The 21023-nt window shown below is 30.2% G+C and overlaps 1 long non-coding RNA gene across 1 annotated transcript in view; it reads left to right on the plus strand.

The window, feature by feature from the left end:
* Nucleotides 1-2824: 2824 nt before the first annotated feature.
* The window catches only part of LOC142333078 (uncharacterized), a 44645-nt gene continuing 26446 nt past the window's right edge, over nucleotides 2825-21023 (plus strand). Inside the window, exon 1 of the long non-coding RNA XR_012758514.1 lies at nucleotides 2825-3063. This is a non-coding gene — a long non-coding RNA (uncharacterized LOC142333078). The remainder of the gene's footprint in view (nucleotides 3064-21023) is intronic.

The raw sequence follows: 21023 nt of genomic DNA on the forward strand, positions 1-21023 counted from the left end.
AGCGTAGAGTCTATTGATGGTCCTCTGTCATAGCCGAAAGGAGAGCTGAAATTCTTGGCTCGAGGAGGAGGCTGCAGCAAGATACTAAAAGGAACGGTAGGGTTAACGAGGAGCTAAGAGAAGATACTGCCGTGTTAGGAAGGCATTAACAAAGGCAATAAAGGACGCCAAGGTCAGAGCATGGCACGAACTGCTGGAAGACCTTGAAGTAAACCCCTGGGGGGTGCTTACAAACTGGTCACGGACCGATTTGGACGATCAGCCCCGCTCTTTCTAGTGAGGTGGTGTTGCGAGTTGTAGTGGAACTCTTTACAGTAGTTGAGTCAGAATGGAGAGAGATGACAATTTAACACAACGCGAGGTTCACGATCGGGGAGCTCAAGAATGCTGCGGTGACATTACACCCCAACAAGAGTCCAGGACCAGATTTGGTTCCAGGTAAAATAGTCAGGAAAGCTTTCGGCTGTCTCTGTAATCAACGAAGAATAACGAGAAAGGAATATTAGTAATTATCTGAGGGGCATAATAAATTCTTATCTACTCCAGAGTAAAATACATGTATGTACCGAAGAGGGCGAAATTCCGGTAGAGATATTCGGAGGGGGGGGGGGTTCCCACAAGGGTCTATCCTTGGGCCTTTGACAGAGTATTGAGAGTGGAGTTTGAAGGGGACGCCGAACTGATAGCTTATGCTGACGGACAAGAAGTGGAGGATTGTGCAGCAGTCGCGGTCGATAATATACAAAGATGGCTTGAAGAAAAAGTACTGACATTAGCGCCTAATAAGTCACCGGCGGTCGCCTTAACAGGCAGGAGAAGAATCAGAGAAATAGGAGTAGAGTAGGTGGCATGATAATCCTCATATCTAGATGCATTAAATATCTATGCGTATGGTTGCAGATCGTAGGCTACATACGGAGCACTTGAACAAGGTAACGCAGCGTCCCGAGGCTGTGATTGGTAAGCTAAGCAGGCTCATGACCACATACTGAGGTCCATGTTCACGAAAAGGAGACTGATTTTGTCAATTGCAATGACAGTTATTTTATACGTGGGGCAAGGCCTTTGATAAGAAGAACTTAAATAAGATATCTGCTCTGCAGAGGAGAGCTGCAATACGAATTGTGTCTGCATATATGATTGTATCGTTATACTGATGTAATAGATGGGACGAGATTAGACACTCATTTGGAATAAGTCAATTGCATCCGGAAAACACGCTGTACATGCTAAAAGGAAAACATAAATGGGATAACGTAGCCTGTATGGTAACCAGAATAATACAAATCAAGGGGAGAGACGCTAGGGAGTGGTATGGGGACAGTTACTGGAGGTAGGGAAATACAAGGCAGCCCTGCTTATGAGAGGGCGTTTCGTTGAGGTGGGCCGCTCTCGATGATTGACCGTTGAGTTAAGGGAAAATTGAAAAGACCGGTGACCGGGCCAGATCCCCTCCTTGCTTCTTGGAGGGGATATGGCGCAAAGGAAAGATCGACCCCCGGCCTACTGGGTGAGCGACCCCCACAGAGCACGTATTCACCGGATCCTGTGGGGTCCCGGGAGGTTAGAGGCCATGCAACCATTGAGAATCGCAATGCGTAACTGGTGAACCATCATCGGTGGTCTTGGGGAATAAAAACCACCAAAGAACACTGGTACCCAGGATCTAGTATTCAACTCCGTATAAAAGTAACTACTACCTTTACTAGGATTTGAACGTTGGAACTCTCGACTTCGAAATCAACTGATTTTTTAAGAAGCGTTCACCATAGACAACTAAACTTGTGGGGTCAATATTGAACATTTTATTATATTTTACGCCATAAGGATCCCCTATCCAGTTATATAGAGATCTGTGACCACACGGCCCAATTTTGTTTAAGAAATTACATATACATTTTATATCTATTTAATAAACAAATTTGACTTTAATAAAAGTTTTCTTAAAGCAGCTAGTGCACGTGTATTCTTCAGGTTTATGGTGTTAAGCAGTAAGTATCAAATTAGAAATGATCGCTGGATGTAAAATATTAATTAGAAGAGTTTTTCAGGTTTGTTTCTTTTGCTACAGATCTCAGAAATCCTGTCTGATGTCCTTACAGCACTTTGCCTTCTTTAAATGAAGTTGATGATTCTCTTTAGAGGATAACATCCACTAAGATTAACATATGAACTTCCCACTACATAATTTTTAGTTATTTTAAGGCAGATTAATTTTTGTAAATTAAGGAAGCAGGAGGGAGAGACTTGTTGGAGCAAGACGGCTTTGAATCTCCCTCGACGATGTGGTATTTTTATTTTTCTGAGAGTAAAACGCATCTCAAAAAAACGAGAGTACGTTTATCCTGTGAATAGGTTTACTTTAAAAACAAAAAAAAGAAGAAATACTGCTTATAGTAAGAAGTCTACAGCTTTAGCAGCTTAAAACAGGCTTAGGATTGCTATCCATATTTTAATTTTGAAGAAAGTAGTAAAAGTAGATTTGTTGAAGGACACTATTGGAAAAATAGTTTTTATACGATAAAATTTTTAAGTCTTTTGCAGCTTCGATTACCAATATCTATCGGTTCAAATTTATCTTTTACTTCAAAGAGGAAGTCGTACTCAAAGTTTGGTAATTTGTTTTGATTTTCATTTTTTCCTAATTCAATTATAAATATTCAGGTACCACATAAAAAAGATGTAATAACTTAAGACACTATATTTGTTCCCAAAATATTACCTTGCGCGAGCATTTACTTGCCTAGCATTTTAGTAAAAATTCTTTTTGAATAAACTGATACTAAAATAATATTTCATACTCTTGCTAGAATTATTACGGCAATATCCAGTAAACACTGGCTGTGGTTGTCTATAAATTATGAGTTTATTATTTGTTTATTTTGTTTTTATGGCTAACTACAAAAAAGGCCCCTAAAATCCAATTATATATTTAAAAAAACCTGCAGGTGATCGAGGAATAAATGAAAAAGAGAAAGTTAATATGTGAAGTGATATATGACACTGTGCTCGTTTAAATATAAGTTGAGGTGATATTTGTAGGTTATGTCAAACTTAAAGAATGTAAGTACAATTTCATAACTGATTTCATTAGTTCCTCGCGAATAAAATAGACAATAGTAATAACAATAAATTTATTTATTTTCAACTGCATCAATACATAATACATACATGAAAAACAAAAGAAACCCAGCGAGTAGGTCTAGTAGTTTACTACCCACAAAGCTAAAGCTTGACCATATAGGCAGGAGTACCAGATCAACAATTTAATAAATAAAAAACCCTTAATACACTTAACAACACACATGCACTATTGTTTTCTTCAGTCATATTTCTCTCACTTAAGACAACACAATATCTTTACATTTGTATCAGGTTGGTGTCAATAAAGATACCATTTAATACAATTTAAATTGAATATGATTGCAATCAACATTTTGGTTATTAATGAATCTAATAAGCTTTACCATAAAATATATGCAAAAACATATCCACTCCACAGTTCACCTGCAGGATATTGCTAACAATCGCGCACAAATATGCACTTACTTCAACCCTCCAGATAATATGCAAAACATTTTAAAGCTAGATCTTTAATGTCTGCACTATACATTTTATCTAATACAAGCAAATGTTTAACTGTATCTGTTGATTTATGAATATCAAGAAATAAGCCAGAAATATTGATAGTTTATTTTTGATAGCAGACATACCAGTTCACTGATTTATAATTCTCCACCGATTCTTGGCAGGTTATTCCCTCATATTTTTAAAATATTGTTTTTTAGCTGTTGTAATCCCATCAGTCTTTTTCTTCAGTTGATCCCCAGCAGTGCTATCCATAATTTAATTTTGAATAAAGAAGTAAAAGTAGATTTGTTGAAGGACACTATTGGAAAACTTTAATGCATATTGGAAACACTAATGCACTATTGGAAAATTTTAATGCATATAAACTAATATCTTTTCACTTTGTATATGCAAATTCCATGAAAATTTGTCATCTAGCATCAACCTTAAGTATTTAATAAAATTCACCTGAGATGACTCAGTTGCATTGTAATTGAGTATCAGCACAATCACCATTATGGTATATTAATGGAGCTAATAAGCTGGAAGCAAACGTAAAAATTAGATATTTGGATTTTAAAGCATTATGAGCTAATATATTGACATAAAACCATAAGCCTGAATTTTCCAGATAAGTCTGAAAAGATTTTTAGATGAATATACTAGAGCAGTATCATCTGCAAAACATGTAGCTTTACCATAACATTTATGTAAAAATAGGTCATTAATAAATATTATAAATAGAATAGGTCCAAGAACCGTATCCATTAAAAATATTCACAATTTATTTAAATATTCATCAGAATCAACGTTACCATTTACAAATTTTATTTTTAATAGTAGGCATACCAGTATAGGGGTTTATAATTTTTCACTGATTCTTAGTAGGTAATAAATATTTTTTAAATATTAAATTTTAGCTGCCATAATCCACACATCTATCTTTTTTTTTAATTTAATGTATTCAGTATAATTTTGTGGCTGTGAGGATTTTTACAACCTTTCTTATACAATCCATCTGAGAAATTGTAATGCACAGCCCAACTGTTGTCCATGGCATAAATCAAAATAACAGATTTTGATTAATTAATATACCGTAATAAAATATCAAAAAAGTTATTAAAACTGAAAATCAACATCATTATCAAGAATTTTACAGTCATGTTCATATAAATATGACCTTAATTTATCATAATCCAGAACCTCTTTAAAATCATTAACAAAATTATTTTGAGTTCTGTCCCTAGAAATAGCAATGGCAACAGCCCTATGACCATTAAAATGTCAGAATAACAACACTAGAAATATTTTGTTTATATAAACTTGATTTATAAAAAATTTGATAAATACAGGTTAGCTTATTATCAGTAACTCTAGTATCCGAGCGATGATAATGTGAAAACATTTTTCGCCAAAAAAAAAAAACTAGTATAAAAATTAACTAAGGAGCTGTACCCATTCATAGTGAGTATTTCTAGATATTGTTAATCATTATTATCCATTCTTTCATTAATATTTATGTTAATATTAACCATTAATAAGGTATCGCATGTTGAAATTGTAGGAAGAAGAAGGTGAAGGTCAAATTTCAAGTCTAATTTTGCTTATTCCAGCCATAAACACTGAGAGTGTAAAAACTAAACTAAATATATTCCAAAAGAATAACATCTATCCAGTATACAATCTATTGTCATACAAATATAACCCTCTATAACAGATGCAAACACAATAAGCCCAGTAGCTTTAGAAAAATTACTACACATAAAAAATTATGTAATCCATTATTCTATATAAAGAAGCCTCATCAACTGATTTCATGCATGTTTCAGATAGAAAGACAATATCTTGTTTAATCTTCCATCTGCTTACCAAACACAAAAAAGTATCAAAATTCTTAATATTTTGGTGAATTATCAAGCTATTGTTTACATCATTAATACTCTTCCACAACATTGTGATAACTTCTTCCCATTATCATAGCAGAATTTAAAAATTCACATCTAACCAGTAACCAGTAAAAATGAATTTGCATAACATGTACAACAAACATAATATTTTCACACACACCCATAGATATCACTAATATCTCCTTGTCAATTAAGTACAGACAAAACAACTTCTCACACACGCATTCATACACTCTTATCACACACACATTCCCATAACCAAAAAGAAAAAATCATCAATCTATCTATCCAGAGAAAGACACTACTCGTATGAAGCTCCTAAACAAATCGTAGGTTAACTCTTCGTTAATTACTGGTGGTATACAATAGAATACAAAGTGAAAATGCTTAACTTAAAATATTGTAGAAAAAATTGAGTAAGTACTGTAATTAAATTTATGTAATTAAGTAATTGACTGTTTCTATATAATACACAAGCAGAAATGGAATTGAAAAACAAGTAATTTTAGTAACTCAGCAGTCCCCTGTAAGAGTCTTATTTCACTACATTTATGATTTAACTTGTATTCCAATAATCATTAACAATATGTATTGACAAATATTTGTATTTTTGACAAATTTTATTTAACTTTAAATTTTCATCATTTATTTTCAACAGTTTATTAGAGAAATATATTATAGTCATGTTATTCCATTTTTGAATTTATGGACGTATCATTTCAATATTATCAATTGATAATCCTTTTTTTCGTGTTTCAGTTAAAATTTCCTTTTCATTGTTATCAGATTTGCTTAAAATCAAATCCAATTTATCTTCAACTGATAAACTCTCTTTAATTTGCCTTTCCCCTTTCTTTTTCTCTTTTGTACCAGAACTTGTTCTTGATGTCATTTGAAATTTATGAATTATTAATTCTGTTAAAAATTTTACTTAATAAAAATTAAATTTTCAATAAATACTACCAGTGTTGACACAGATAAGGTTATAGATGTTGAAATACTTAGAAAATACTGCCAGATGAATGAAAATTAAAAAAATGCTCAAGAAAAAGTGGAAAGTACTGCTTTAGGATGAACTATTCTGGAGGAAGTTGCTGGTGTAGCAACTTCATATTTGATGATCTGCGAGTAATAGTAATAATAATTCAAAGTACCTGAGTGATAGTGATTGCAAAGCCTTCGTTTAGGTACTTGAAGATTACAAAGGAAAAAACTTGATGTAAATTCCTATTTGGTACTGGAAGATTGACTGATAGGGAGATAAACAGCTTGCAAAATTATTTTGGTCTTGGTCTTGCTATTTGATGAAACCCAAACAGTTTAGAAAAATGAGAAGACATGTTTTACATAAAATATACATTTATCAAAGACCGCACAAAAATTTCTGATGGGGAAAAATTTCTGGTGCAAATTCAATAGATGAAAAATCACAGGTGGTTATAGTACACTTACTATAAACATTCTTTACCACCAGCTGTAGCTCAAGTTATCAAATCAATATTTGAAAACCTATCAAATAGAAACCTGTTATGGAAATATTTACATGTCATTACCCAAAATCCCATGGAATCTTTTTATAGTCATCTGGAACAGACTTCCCAGAATGTTTTCATTGGACTTTATGCATTCAAAGTTGAAGTATATGGTGTTGTCTTTCAAAGTTGCTTAGGAAATTATGTTTAAATAAACACTTAGTATTTTAACCCGGTCATAGTGCACTAAATATCTTCAAAGAAATTGACAGAACATAATTGGTAAGGGACTATTTCATGCAATTCTATTTCTGAAAATTCTTATTCTTTAGTATAATGTTCTCAATAACTTGTTGAGCTAGGAGATGAAATTTATACTAGAACCTTATTAGATAGTTTAAATTTTAGCTATTAACCACACAACAGAAAAATTTGTTCATTATTTTTTATAGCAAAAACAGAAAAATTGGGTAAATTAAAAGAGTTTTGTTTAAAGTTATTTAACTATACAAAAGTCAGTAAAAAGTGAAAGTTATGAGGCAAATAACTTTGTTTTTGAATAAAAAAGGTATCATAAATACTTCTAAAAATGTACAATTTACATTAGTGATGTAGCCTATATTACCTCCCCTTAAAAAAATTGAAAAAGTTTTCAATTCTAGTGATGGATTGATCTCATAGAATCAAATATCCAATTTAATGGTATATTTTCTTACAGTCAGGTTTTATTTTTTGTATGTACGAGTTAGTAATGAATGATATTAGAATGAAGGGATACCAAGGGTGAAATTGGATAGAGAAAAGGGTTATGAATCGTATTATATAATACTATAGGTTTTAATTTTATAAGTATATTATGTTTTGTTATTTTCAAATTATATTTGACATTGATCTAATTAATTGGTCTTGTTTAAGACTTTTAACTACTCCAATTGCCCTTCTCTTGCACTGCCTACTTCCTTGAAGAGATAGGAACTGAAAATTGTTATCACTCACAAACATATATGTGGGCAATATAATTTCCAACAATTGTGCCATGGTGGTATCCTTAAATAGCCGACTGCTTCTTTATTGGTACTAAGTGGGATGTAACCTCTACCTGCGGTAGTATATGGAAACATTGTTTCCTTACTAGTAGTTGCATAATAAGCGAGAAATTGGCTTAGGTGCATACTGTAATATAATAATTAAAAAATATAATATAATTTAAAATTATTTAGATGTAATTTTATCATTACATTTGTATGCTAACCCACTTGACTGGTCTTGTGGGCAGTCAACTTGTTGCAAATCAATTGTTTAACAGCTGATTTTCAAAGTTGAAGGTTCTGAGATTAGATTCTTAGTAAAAGCTAGTTAATCTTAGTAAAACCGGCGTACTTTAGTGGTTGGAGTTCAATTAATCACACATCTCAGGATTGGTAGGTCTGGGTCTGGTACGAGACAAAATTTCATTTGCATGTCACTTGTATCATCCTCATCTAATTGGGCCATATGGGGGTTGCTTATTGTTGACAAGTTGAACATATTGTAATGTACACTTTAGGAATATAAAAAGGTTTTGTATAGTACTATATTTTTCTATATTATTATTTTTCTTTATTGTTGACTTTATTAAAATTTATTTAAAAAGTAAAAGCTGTGCATGAAATTTAATATTGTTATATTGGTATAACAATATTTGTTATAATATTTATATTTGTTATTTGTTAAATTGAATTTAGCAAAGTTCAAACCAACCTCCACTTCAGCTACCATGTAATCAAGATATCACATCTATCTGAATTCTGATTAAAGTTAGTAAATCATTATTGATAGAAACAGAAATATTACATAATTTATTACATCATCCAGAGGTCTTCACAGATAAAATAGTTTTGGTATGTGTATATGTTTGCTGGTACAGAAAAGATAACTTCTCCCTCTCTTTTACAAAGTGATAAAAATTCATTTATGAACTGTGATTTAACAATAGTTACTTGACCTCTTGGCCTCTAACTTCATAAGGTAATTTAGTTAAATATGGCAAAAAACAAAATTTGCTTTTGCTGTTCCCATGCTGGGCAAAATTACTATAAACCAATGAGTTGTGGGTGGAAATAACTTTACTGCCTGGAAGTAACTTTTACTGCCCCTCTTACTGCTTTCTTTATTGGTAGATTGCCCATACTTACTATTTATCTCTTTCCATTCACTTGATGATGAGTTATGTGAATGCCGGTCAGTTGCTCTACCTCTACCTGTGGTCACTGAGACCTTGATAGCCAGTGCAAAGACCTTTAATTAGCAAATGTATTACCTTTTGACTTAACTATAATGTAAATTTTAATCATCATTGTATGAATGCCCTGCCAGAGGAATCGGTGACTTAAATAGTTCAGTAAGCATTACCGGTAGAATCGGTAGCATTTTTCATGCTCATGATCACAAACTCAGTTTATTTTGTTTTGTGTTTGGGTTATATATGTAGTGTGATTGACTACTATACTTCTATAGTATTAGTAATTATTTTTAGTGGTAAGCGTTGTATAGTGTAAGTCTAAAAAATGCATATACAGTATAATTATCAGGATGGAAAAAACAGAAAAACTATACAGTTTACATTTGAAATTTCAAAAGAAATAAAGAGTTTGTGATCATCTAGCTGAAAGTGTTGCTTTGACATCATAGGTTAGTAAGTGACTAAATGTGTAAGTAGTGATTCACTCTTGGAACCAATTCACCTAGCTCAGCTAAAGAACAAAAGTTTAGTAATGCCTTGTTTGATGATCCTTATTAAAATCTTGGATTCTGCCTAGTGATGATAAAAAAACAAATGCCGTACTATAAATACTGTAATATTGAAATTAACAGTAGCAAAAGCCTTATGCATAGACATGCAAATACCCCTTAGTATAAAGCAAATGTAGAATGTACAATCACCATCTTTAATGTAGCCACCAGTCTATTAACAGCATCTGTTCCTCGTTACATAAGAAGCATGTGGTTGCACTGATACTTTATATTTAATAAGTAATGCTGTTTAGCGGTTAATGCTAGAAATATCTTATCCGAAAAACTCTTTCTCTTTGATTGTTGATAAATCAATAAACATTTCTTAAAAATAAAATAAATCAATAAACAATGTGATGAGTCAAAAATGGTAGAAGACTCATTCTTAAGCGTCACTGACAAGTCAGTAGTTCATCTTTGTTCAAAACAATTATTTTGCTGCTTGAAGAATTAGCAGTACCACTTATAAACTTGTTAGGATTTACCACTCCACAAAAAATAATGCCTCTATAATGATGGGACAGCAAACAGGAATTCAACCTGGGCTTAAAGAGTTGATTAACATTTATATATATCTAGATGCATTTGGCACAGCGTTAGTTTGTAGACTTCACAAGCTTGTACTGTAAATACCTTCCAAATGCTGTTGAAGAGCTCTGTAGTGACATATCCAATTTCATTCAAAAGAAACGAGAAAGATTAGAAGAATTTGAGGTGATTCAACATTTATTGAATCTTAAAGCTCATAACTTAAATTAGGTAAAATATGATGGTTTTTTATAAATGATGTAGTTCAAAGGATTATAGAACAGTGGAATGTATTACTGTCTTATTTTAGTTTGTGTTGTAGAAGATGGAATAAAGCAAGCCCGGTCAATTTTAAATTCTCTCCAAGACCCTGTCATAAAGGTGTAATTTTTTATTCATGGCCATTTTCCTACCACTTGTGACACACCTAAACTTAAAGTGTATCAGGAGACTTCATATAGGTTTCATCAGTTGCTCTTAAATCTTGCAGACAATAGAGGTAGAGTATAGGCTCTTATACTGCAGGTGAAGAACATGGAATAAATTGAAAAAACCATAAGGAATTTGAAGTCAAGTGTCTATCCTCCTATGTTGGATTTTCAGTTAGTTCTATGTTGGGTTTCAATTAACCACACATCTCAGAAATGGTCGACCTAAGACTACACCTCAGTTACACTCAAGTCGAGTCATAGTGGGTGTGATAGGGCAAATAGATGCTACCGACAGACAGGGAAAAGCGCCAATATAAATGGAAATGAATATATAGTATACAGCCAGTATAAAAGGCAGATTGGAATATAGGTACTAGCGACAGATACGGTAAACATTAGCTATTTAATGTTGCATATTATTACTCAATTCAAAGTAATTTATATAACTATATTAATATTTAAAAAAATGAAAATTAAGGAATGTCTCCACTTTTGGAATAAGAACAATTACGATATGAAATGTGTAAGCTGGAGGTGTGTACTGATTAGAATATAAATTGGATTATCTTTGTAAATGCTATCAGCAATATTAATAGGCCATTGCATAAATAAATAACGTTTTTTGGAAAAAAAAAAATGTTTTGATATTGTAATATAAGTTTTTCTTAATCTACATGTCTACAGGAAGAAATCCTTGGATGGTTAAGAAGACTGAAATTCTTAGGCATATTATATACTGTAGATTTTTCTACGTTGGAAAAAAACTACTTTAAATAAAGTTTTTGTTGTTGCTAGGAAAGATTAGTCCTTTATGGGACAAAATTATAATTCAGTTGTAATTCAACATGTAAAAAAATTAATTAGTCGTAGTTTGAAAACCCTTAATGTTTTGATAAATTATGTTTAATTTATCTCCTCCCCCTTTAATTAAAAACTTAAATTTTTCTTGGATTTATTATCATTAATGAAATTTTCAACTTCTATGTGGACCTAAGAGAACTAAAAAAAGGAAATAAATTTACAGTTGTAAGAGTCTATTCAACACTTTGATGGTTCCAGGGACCATTAAATGAAAGTAGATATAATCTTGATCTTTTTTTTTTCAGTTTGATACAAATAAAATTAAATAAAGATTTAAAATGTTAACCTCCTGAATCAATAAAGATTTTCTTTGATTTAGGACAGGTGAGATCAATTTTGTTTGTGCCCAAGATTTAGTTTTCATTTTAGGAATATTAAAATTTTTTCTCTAAACACTGGTTCTAAGCAAGTAAATAATGAAAAAAAAATCTTTTTAAACAGGAGACTTCTATGTTATTACAAACCTTATAGTTGTATTTTTAATAATTTCGTTATAATTTGTCCTAAATGGTTTCCTTGAAATTATATTTTTTTATACTTTTTTTTAATGAAAGATACTTCCTTTAAATATTTAACATTAAATGATATTTCAGTTGTTTTGATTTCAGTTAATTTAGTTAACTGTTGATTTAGTTAATTTAGGGTAAGTTTCAATAGATGAGAGTTCCAACGTTCAAGTCTTAGTAAAGGCAATTATTTTTATACAGATTTGAATACTAGAACTTTGGTGGCATTCTTGGTGTTCTTTGGTGGCTTTCAGTCCTTTCTTTCTTTTTTTCCTGTTTAGCCTCCGGTAATTACCGTTTAGATAATTCTTCAGAGGATGATTGAAGATGATATGTATGAGTGTAAATGAAGTGTAGTCTTGTACATTCTCAGTTCGATCATTCCTGAGATGTGTGGTTAATTGAAACCCAACCACCAAAGAACACCGGCATCCACGATCTAGTATTCAAATCCGTGTAAAAATAACTGGCTTTACTAGGACTCTTAACGCTGTAACTCTCGTCTTCCAAATCAGCTGATTTGGGAAGACGCGTTAACCACTAGACCAACCCGGTGGGTTTCTTTGGTGGTTGGGTTTCAATTAACCACACTTCTCAGAAATGGTCGATCTGAGACTGTACAAGACTACACTTACACTCATACATATCATCCTCTGAAGTAATTCCTGACGATGATTCCCGGAGGCTAAATAGGAAAAAGGTTTCAACAGATGCAACGTAATAAGTAATTTTAATTATATGTTATAATTTACCTGAAAACATTATTTTAATTAATTTTTTTTTATTATAAATTTACCTAGAAGATTTATTTATTGTTATTGATGAATTGTTTTACCCGAATCAGGGTAAAACGGACAGACTTTATTCTTTATCTGTATATTATTACCATGGGTGCCAAATAGGTAAAAATCTGGGAATATTCAGAGGTTAATATCGGTTTTCAATGTACACCCAGGTATAATTTATTTTTATCCTTTTTACTTTTCTGGGGAATATAGCTAAGGGTAAAATATGATCTTATTGTCAAAAATGAGTATATTCAGGATAGAGAAACCTATTGTTTTTTTTGCATATTTTGCTCAAATATCTCTTATTTTTATGGCAATTATTATATTACTTTTTCAAAATTCGTTACGGTGGATATTGTGGGCTATCGCGAAAAAAAATTTGTTTTCTTCAGAAACATTTAACAAAAATTTTATTTAAGCAAATTTGTTACCTAAAATGCAAATGACAAGTAATTCAAAAAGTGGGGATTGATTTTTTATTTTTACTTTAAATGAAAGAAATATGTTTTTTTTTGTCTATTTTCCTTTGGTTTAAATATTTTTGATAAATTTCACGAATGGTTTATACTTCAAACAGAAGAAAGCTGTCAAGAAATTTATATATATTTTTTTCTAATTATAATAATTATACATCCCGAATCTAAAATGCATTTTTTTTCTACTTTAACTTTTATTGAAGGGGCTGCTAAGAGAAAACTACTTAAGAAAATTTATTAAGGTTTAACATACATATAAATATTTTTAGAAAAGATTTCTTAGAAAATTTATTTCCCACCTCTAAAATATATATATATTTTTTTTTTTGGTGTAACTTTTTCAATATTTATTATTAAAAATATTTTTTTGTATTTTTATTTATCACTTAGCAGCTTTGCCACCTACATAATATTCCAGACTCAAAATGAGAAGCAATTTTTTTCATTACTTTCTGAAGTTATACTTTATTTTTTTAATATTTTTAATCAGTTCTGTTTTAAATTTATTTTAACATGATGAGCCCAATGGGTTCATCTAGTAGTTAACTCATCGTCACAATGTCAGTTGTTTAACAGCAGATTTTCAAAGTTTAAGGTTCCGAGGTTCAAATCCTAGTAACACTTAGTTATTTTATACGGATTTGAATACTAAATAGTGGATACCGGTGTACTTTGGTAGTTAGTTGGTTACTTTGGTTGAACCTAGTAGGGTTCAATCAATCACACATCTCAGAAATGTTCGACCTGAGTCTGTACAAGACTATACCTCATTTCGTGTCCTACACCCACACAAAAAGTTCAAGAAGTAATCAAGGGAAGGAGTTCCCAACTTAGGCATATACCATCAGCCAGTAAAATGAAAAAAGAGAATAAAGGAAACATTAAAAAGCCTTAATCTAATTTGAGACAAGTCGAGTTTTGAAGTATTATCATTTACACCCTTGTCATTTTGTGTTTCTTTGGGATTTAAAAAACCTTTGACAAGTTATTTATTAGATGATCTTCTGACTATGTTGCTAGTGTTCTTATCAGGGGGGAAAGAAATTTTTTTCTCTTTAACATGGAAAGGGCTAATGACCACAGAAGTTGATTCTTCAAAACCTCAAAAAAAAAATAATAGTCTGAGGTAGATAATCCTTACATTTTAAATATACCATCTACGTTCCACATCCAGGGCAGGAACAGCTGTTAAGTACTGTACATGTAGCTGACTAACAGAAATTTACAAACACCAAAATTTTCATATATTTTATGTTAACACAAAAGCTTACTTGAATTTTAGTACCCATGTGACATCTGTTGCTGAAGGAAAATAACTATAATTGCACTTTATGACTCAATTTGGTGGCAAAATAGTAACAAGCAAGTTACAGCTAAATTTGCTAAACTCAATACTGACAGTAGTCAGGTACGTATGGTATAGTGAAGAGGGTTGTTAATACTATTTTAAGCTTCCAACTCTATAGAGAAAAAATATTATGTAACAAGCAATATGGAAAAGAATGTTTAACCATTGAAAAAGGCTTTGGACACATGAAACGTTTCCACATATTTATGCTGTTAAAATTGGACAAAGTTTCTACAATTGTGTTTTTAAATAAATGAAATTAAAGTTTAACATATATTTAAACACAAGTCTATACAAAATATTTACTTAGAAAAAATTAATATTTACTTCAGTACTGCCAGATCTATTTTCTTGTGATACCAAAAGTTTAATTACTCAAAATCAAGTTAATACTTTCACTTTAAAATTTACAATACATTTTCAAAGATAACGCATTAAAGCTAATCTTGCAAGAATTTATAAGTTTATGGTTCTTTCTAAATGTATATGAAATATGTAAAATAGCTATTTTGCCGTAATAAGTTATCATTCTTTTAAAATTATAATAATGGATAATTGTACTACATTATATTACATCATAAATAAAATCAATTTAAATAAAACAAGTCTGATCATCATACATTTTTACACACTTGCAATTTTATTCACAACAAATCTATCTCCCAACCAGTTTGTCTACAGGCAATTATTCATTTGAAAAACATGTTTAAATTATAATTTTAGTGTGGTTCTTCTAGTATTTTTACATTTAAAATAAAATTGCAGTTCTTATTATTGGTTTATAAAATGACTCATAATCGCTGGTCAATCATAAGAATAAAAAAAAAAAAAAACTGAAACATGTAGCAGTTATTTAAATTATAATAACCAGAAAAGAAAATATTGACTACATTGTCAATTTTAAAATTAAATCAAGATAAGAACGAACTATTGGTTCTTAAATGACCAGCAGAAAGGTAAAAGGCATTTGAAAGATTGTTTTAACCCAAGAAATTAACTGATAGTACGTTAAAAATAAATTTCTTACATAAGCCTCTATGCATTTCCGAATCAACTATATGACTTAGGTTTTACAAAAGATATTATTATTTTAATATATTAAATGAGTCCAGTCAGTTAACTAAAAGATCCTCTCACAATTTTTGTTCATATATGTGTGTGTGTGTGTGTGTGTGTGTGTGTGTGTGTGTGTGTGTGTGTGTGTGTGTGTGTGTGTGTGTGTGTGTGTGTGTGCACATACACACACAAACACACACACTCCTAGATAAAAAAAATAATACCGAGAAATATTTACTTTACGACTAGAAAACCATAAAATGAATTATTAATAAGTTTATAAATCTTCTTGCTTGTAATTACCAAAAAAGTATCAAATTCATAGATTACATACCTTCGTGAACTAAACGAAAGTCAAACTAAATTTAAAGAAATTGGAATATATATTGAATTGGTGTATTAAAATTTTTATTTATCTTTATAAAAAACTTTAATGTGGTAAGGTCAAGATAATATCGATTTTTGATAAGTCAAAATTTGATTTCTTAAAGTGGTTATAATTGATTAATTATAACTTATTTTGGATTTGGTTTATATATGATGTTAACAACACTGATTACTGTGATTGCCCAAATTGGGGTCATCACAATATGACAGAATAATTACATATATAAGTGGGTTACAAATGAGGAATTTTATATGTTCAAAATACAATGAATCCAAAAAAAGTACACATTAAATGTTAAATTTCAAAAGTATATACATAAAAAATAAGCAAAGTTATGAATTTATCTGCAAAGATTACATGTCAGTTAAGAATTCTTCAAAAATATATCTTCATAATGATATGCAAATGTATATTCATTAATAAGAATAACAGATTCAATAACAGTATTAGTAAAGGTTTATTAAATTCCAGAATTTTAAACAGTACATAAGTGAAATTTTAAAATGTTTAGTTAAAACTATTAAGTACATCAAGATATTAAGTACAACAATTAAAATCCCATTTTAAACTGTTTAACAAAATGTTTTTATTTATTCAGTTTAGATTTCTTATTAACTTGAGTATTAGGAAGTAATTGTTCATTAGAAAAGATTTTAATAATTTCAGTAAGGACAAAGCAAGGATCATGTTTGCTTTTGTCAGACGAAACTACATATAAGCAAGTTACTTACTATAAAAAATTTAGTGTAAATCCATCATAAAAATTACAAAACAATGTTCCACCAGCAATACTTGATTCCTTACCTTTTCAGCTAAATTAATCGCCTACCTGATTTTACAGTTAATTCAAAGCTAGTCAGGTGAATGAAATTGTTTTTGCTGTTATACGAAGTAGATAGCGTTCAATAATGTTATCAATTATGTGTGTGACCTTTCCATTGTGAAAAATCTTTCAGTTGACCTTCTTTCAGATTCTTTTATTATAAGCTACTCATGGAAGTTGTTCAATATATAAATAATAAAAAATACTAAAGAAACAAAGTCATGTTCTCTGGTTTCAATACTGTTTAACATTCTGGTGTTTCATGAACATTTACAGATATTATTATTAAATCTGTTACTCTTATTAATGGATACATAGTTTTTATCATTATAAAAGTATATTATTGAAGAATTCTTAGTTGACATGTAATCTTTGCAGATTAAAAACACGACTTTCTTTCAGAAACAAAAATTGTATTTATTCGTAATAATCAGATGAGGGAAATATATTAAAATAATGAACCACCAACTCTAACCCTAAAAAATGAAGATGGTAAAATTTCACATGATAATAAACAAAACTCTGAAATATTAGCAAAATTATTCAAAAAACTACTAAATTATGAAGAACCCAAAGAACTCTTTCAAAATGACACAATCACACTTATCAAATCAAACCAAAAACCAATTAACCCAGCTACACTAAAAGAACTAAACCAAGCATTCAAAGAAATGAAAAATCACAAAGCAAGTGGGGAAGACCAGGCAGTGGTAGAACTTTGAAAATTCTCCTCCAAGGAAACTAAACAATCACTCAAACACTGGACTACTGCACTCACACACCCACTACACAAGAAAGGAGAAAAAATAAACTCCGAAAACTACAGAGGAATTTCACTATTATATTGTAGATATAAAATATTCTCAAGAATGATCTTGAATAAAATAAAAGATCAACTTGAAAATGAACTGGGAGAATAAAAGGGGAATTTAGACCATGGAGAAGCTGTCCTGAATCAATAATCACTCTCAAATTAATAATGGATGTACACAAAATGAAACAAAGATAACTAATAAAATCATTCATAGATTTCCAAAAAGCCTACAACAGTACTCATAGACCAGCAATGCTGAAAATACTAAGAAACCTAGGATTACACCTGAAACTAGTAAAAATGATAGAACTCACGTTAACTGACACATATTCCAAAATAAAATTCAGACTACCCCCACTACTCTTCAACTGCACCCTAGAATATGTAATGAGAGAATGGTACAAAAAAGACCCACCACACGTACAATTGAAGCAAGGAAACATGTAAACCATATCAAAGTAAACTGTCTAGAACTTGCAGATGACCTAGCGCTTCTAGCCGATAACATCGTAAAAGCTAGAATCCAAGTAAGTTCATTGGAAGAACTAGCAGGAAAAATAGGCCTAAGAATATCATATGAAAAGACTAGAATAATGGCCATATATTTAGTCACAGGCCAATTATTTCTGGGCACTGAAAATAACTGTTGATTCATCTTAGGTCAAAAGTAATATATGTATTCAAATCCATACGGTAGTAATGCACATTTAATTGGTTTTGAACCTGGTTTCAGCAACATTATGTGACAGATTGTGGGCTGTGACATTAATCACCCAGTCACCCAACAGCAGATCAATAAATATGACAAGCTACTGCTGCTATTCTGCAGAAGATTAAGAATCTTGATATTTTAATTTTGTCTACCATATTAATTATTTTTTACTAATTAATATAAGTGATTACAAAAGCCAATTATTTACTTATGATAACAATAGGAAGCCTTTTACCATATTTATTAAAAAGACTTTCAGCAACCCTCTTGGTATATATGTATGTATTAAGACAATCCTCTAACAATCTGAAAAAGCAAGAGTAGTTTTTGATTAATAGATTTTTAATAAACAGATTCTATTAGGAGATCAGAAGAGTAAAAATTAGAAGGAAATACCAACCACATAAGAAAGTATATTAATTTTCCCTAATTTAAAAACAATACTGTAAACTTTATCTAAACCCTACATATGTCAGGTGCATTTAAGCACATCTGTATTTGATACAGTATTTACTTTATTGATAGTGCTGGTTGTAATTAACAATCATGAAGTATTCATATGAGTATTGCTTCTGTAATACCATGTTTCCTTTTTAAAATGATCATTCTGAGGAAAGTAATGTTCTACCCTGAATATAATTGAGTGAAAACAGGTTTTTATCCCATTTTAGCTTTTATAATTCTTAATAACAACATATTTATTACTTAAAACAATCACATAAAGTATTAGTACTTATATTCAGGTAAGCGACTTTCCTGGTTTTGCTTCAGTCCCCCCACAGAAGGGGTACAGGTTCTACTCTACAAAGATTAGATTATTAATTGTTTGATTTAATTATTGTTTTCTTTAACTAGTAGTTAAAAAAAATATATTGCAATGCACATATAAAATGCAGAAAGTAGAATAAGCAATTACAAAACAAAAACATAATAAATGATGAAATAATGAATAATTAAAACATTAAATAATAACATTAATAATACAGTGAAAAATTAATAAGTGAATAAAATAATTAAATATATAATTTAAATATTATACATAGAATCAGAGTATTGAATTGTATAATTTAAGACCACGAAAAGAAGCAAAAATAAATTAATTATAAAAAATAGCAGACATATTAAACTTTTGCTATTGATGACTGTGTACATACTTATCGTAGTTTAACAAAAAGCCTCATAGTTAATAAAGAGACTAAATAATAAGCAGAATATTTCTTATATGTAAAACAATAACTAAAAATGTAAATATTCAGTGATATGAATTACAACAATTTGCTTTACTACATAAACTTATAGGCTAACACAGACATGAGTAACTTCCTTTGTTTCCCAAGTTTTAACTGTATTAAGTATTTAATGTTGTACATAACATTTGATGTCAAATATCTACTGTACTGAATATCTGAAAGCCATCAGCAGCATCCTCCAGCCTTAGAATTAGATAATTATAGATTATAAAGCAATTGAAGTTAAGAACAATAAATTTCGTGTTAGAGTTACATAAAAATTGACTGAAATAAATCCATTTTCATAATTTAAATTAGCACATGGCTACATAAACACAGTCACATGCATATGTAACCTCAACAGACTACCTCAAAAACTCGTCAAAACAAATTCCAAGATTAATATTGTCTGTTCTTCAATCTACACCCATTCACGGAAACATAGAGCAGAAGATATGAAATGTTGGTGTTACCAAGGAGCTGAGAGTAGCTTATCGATACATGTTTTGTTTTATCCATGTTTAATGATAAATGATTGAATTCAATCCTAGCAGCTAATGAAGCATTCTCCATTCTCGTATTAATAAGAGATATTTTTTAAGCAAAAATTTTTAAACATTTTCAGTTAACAAAAATGTGATAAGCTGCAAGGAGAAGATAAAGGCCATATTAACTATAATTATATTATACTACAATAAATACTGCCACAGAAAAATTATGTTTTTTTATTTCATTTAAATTCTGAGTATTATGAAGAATTTAGTAAATGCTTTAAAATAATATTAGGAGAAAGTCATATGTCACTCATCCATTTGTTACATGGTTATCATTTAAAAAATAAATTGTATTTGTACTAAGGAGTAGCTGCATTCCATATTGATATTTATAAAAGAATTTAAGGATACATCTATACCTTTAACAATGTAATTGAACATATTTAATACGCTTGTCTGTGAGTGAGTCACCTTCACTTAGTTATAGAATAAAATGTTTGTATGATTGACAGAAATGTTAAATAAAATTAATCAATACCAAGTATTATGGATTAGTTTAATTATATAGATATGACACACACCGACATTAATATTATTGTGTAAAAATTTCTTACTAAAAGTAAAAATATGTTTTAAAAAATTATTTCATTGTTATAAGATTTACTTGGGTGTAAGTTGATCCAGTTGCTGATCATCAAGGCATTCAGTTAAACTGATTAATTTGTCATCAGTGATTGATTCATAAACTTTTTCTTCAATTTTACTTAAATGGCAGTTTGAGAAAGTTGTAGATATATGTACAAATGCCTGGAACAGAAAAATTAATTATGTTTATAAATCTCTATTTA

This window comes from Lycorma delicatula, chromosome 12 (assembly GCF_047948215.1).
Source record: "Lycorma delicatula isolate Av1 chromosome 12, ASM4794821v1, whole genome shotgun sequence".
Classification (NCBI taxonomy): Eukaryota; Metazoa; Arthropoda; class Insecta; order Hemiptera; family Fulgoridae; genus Lycorma; species Lycorma delicatula.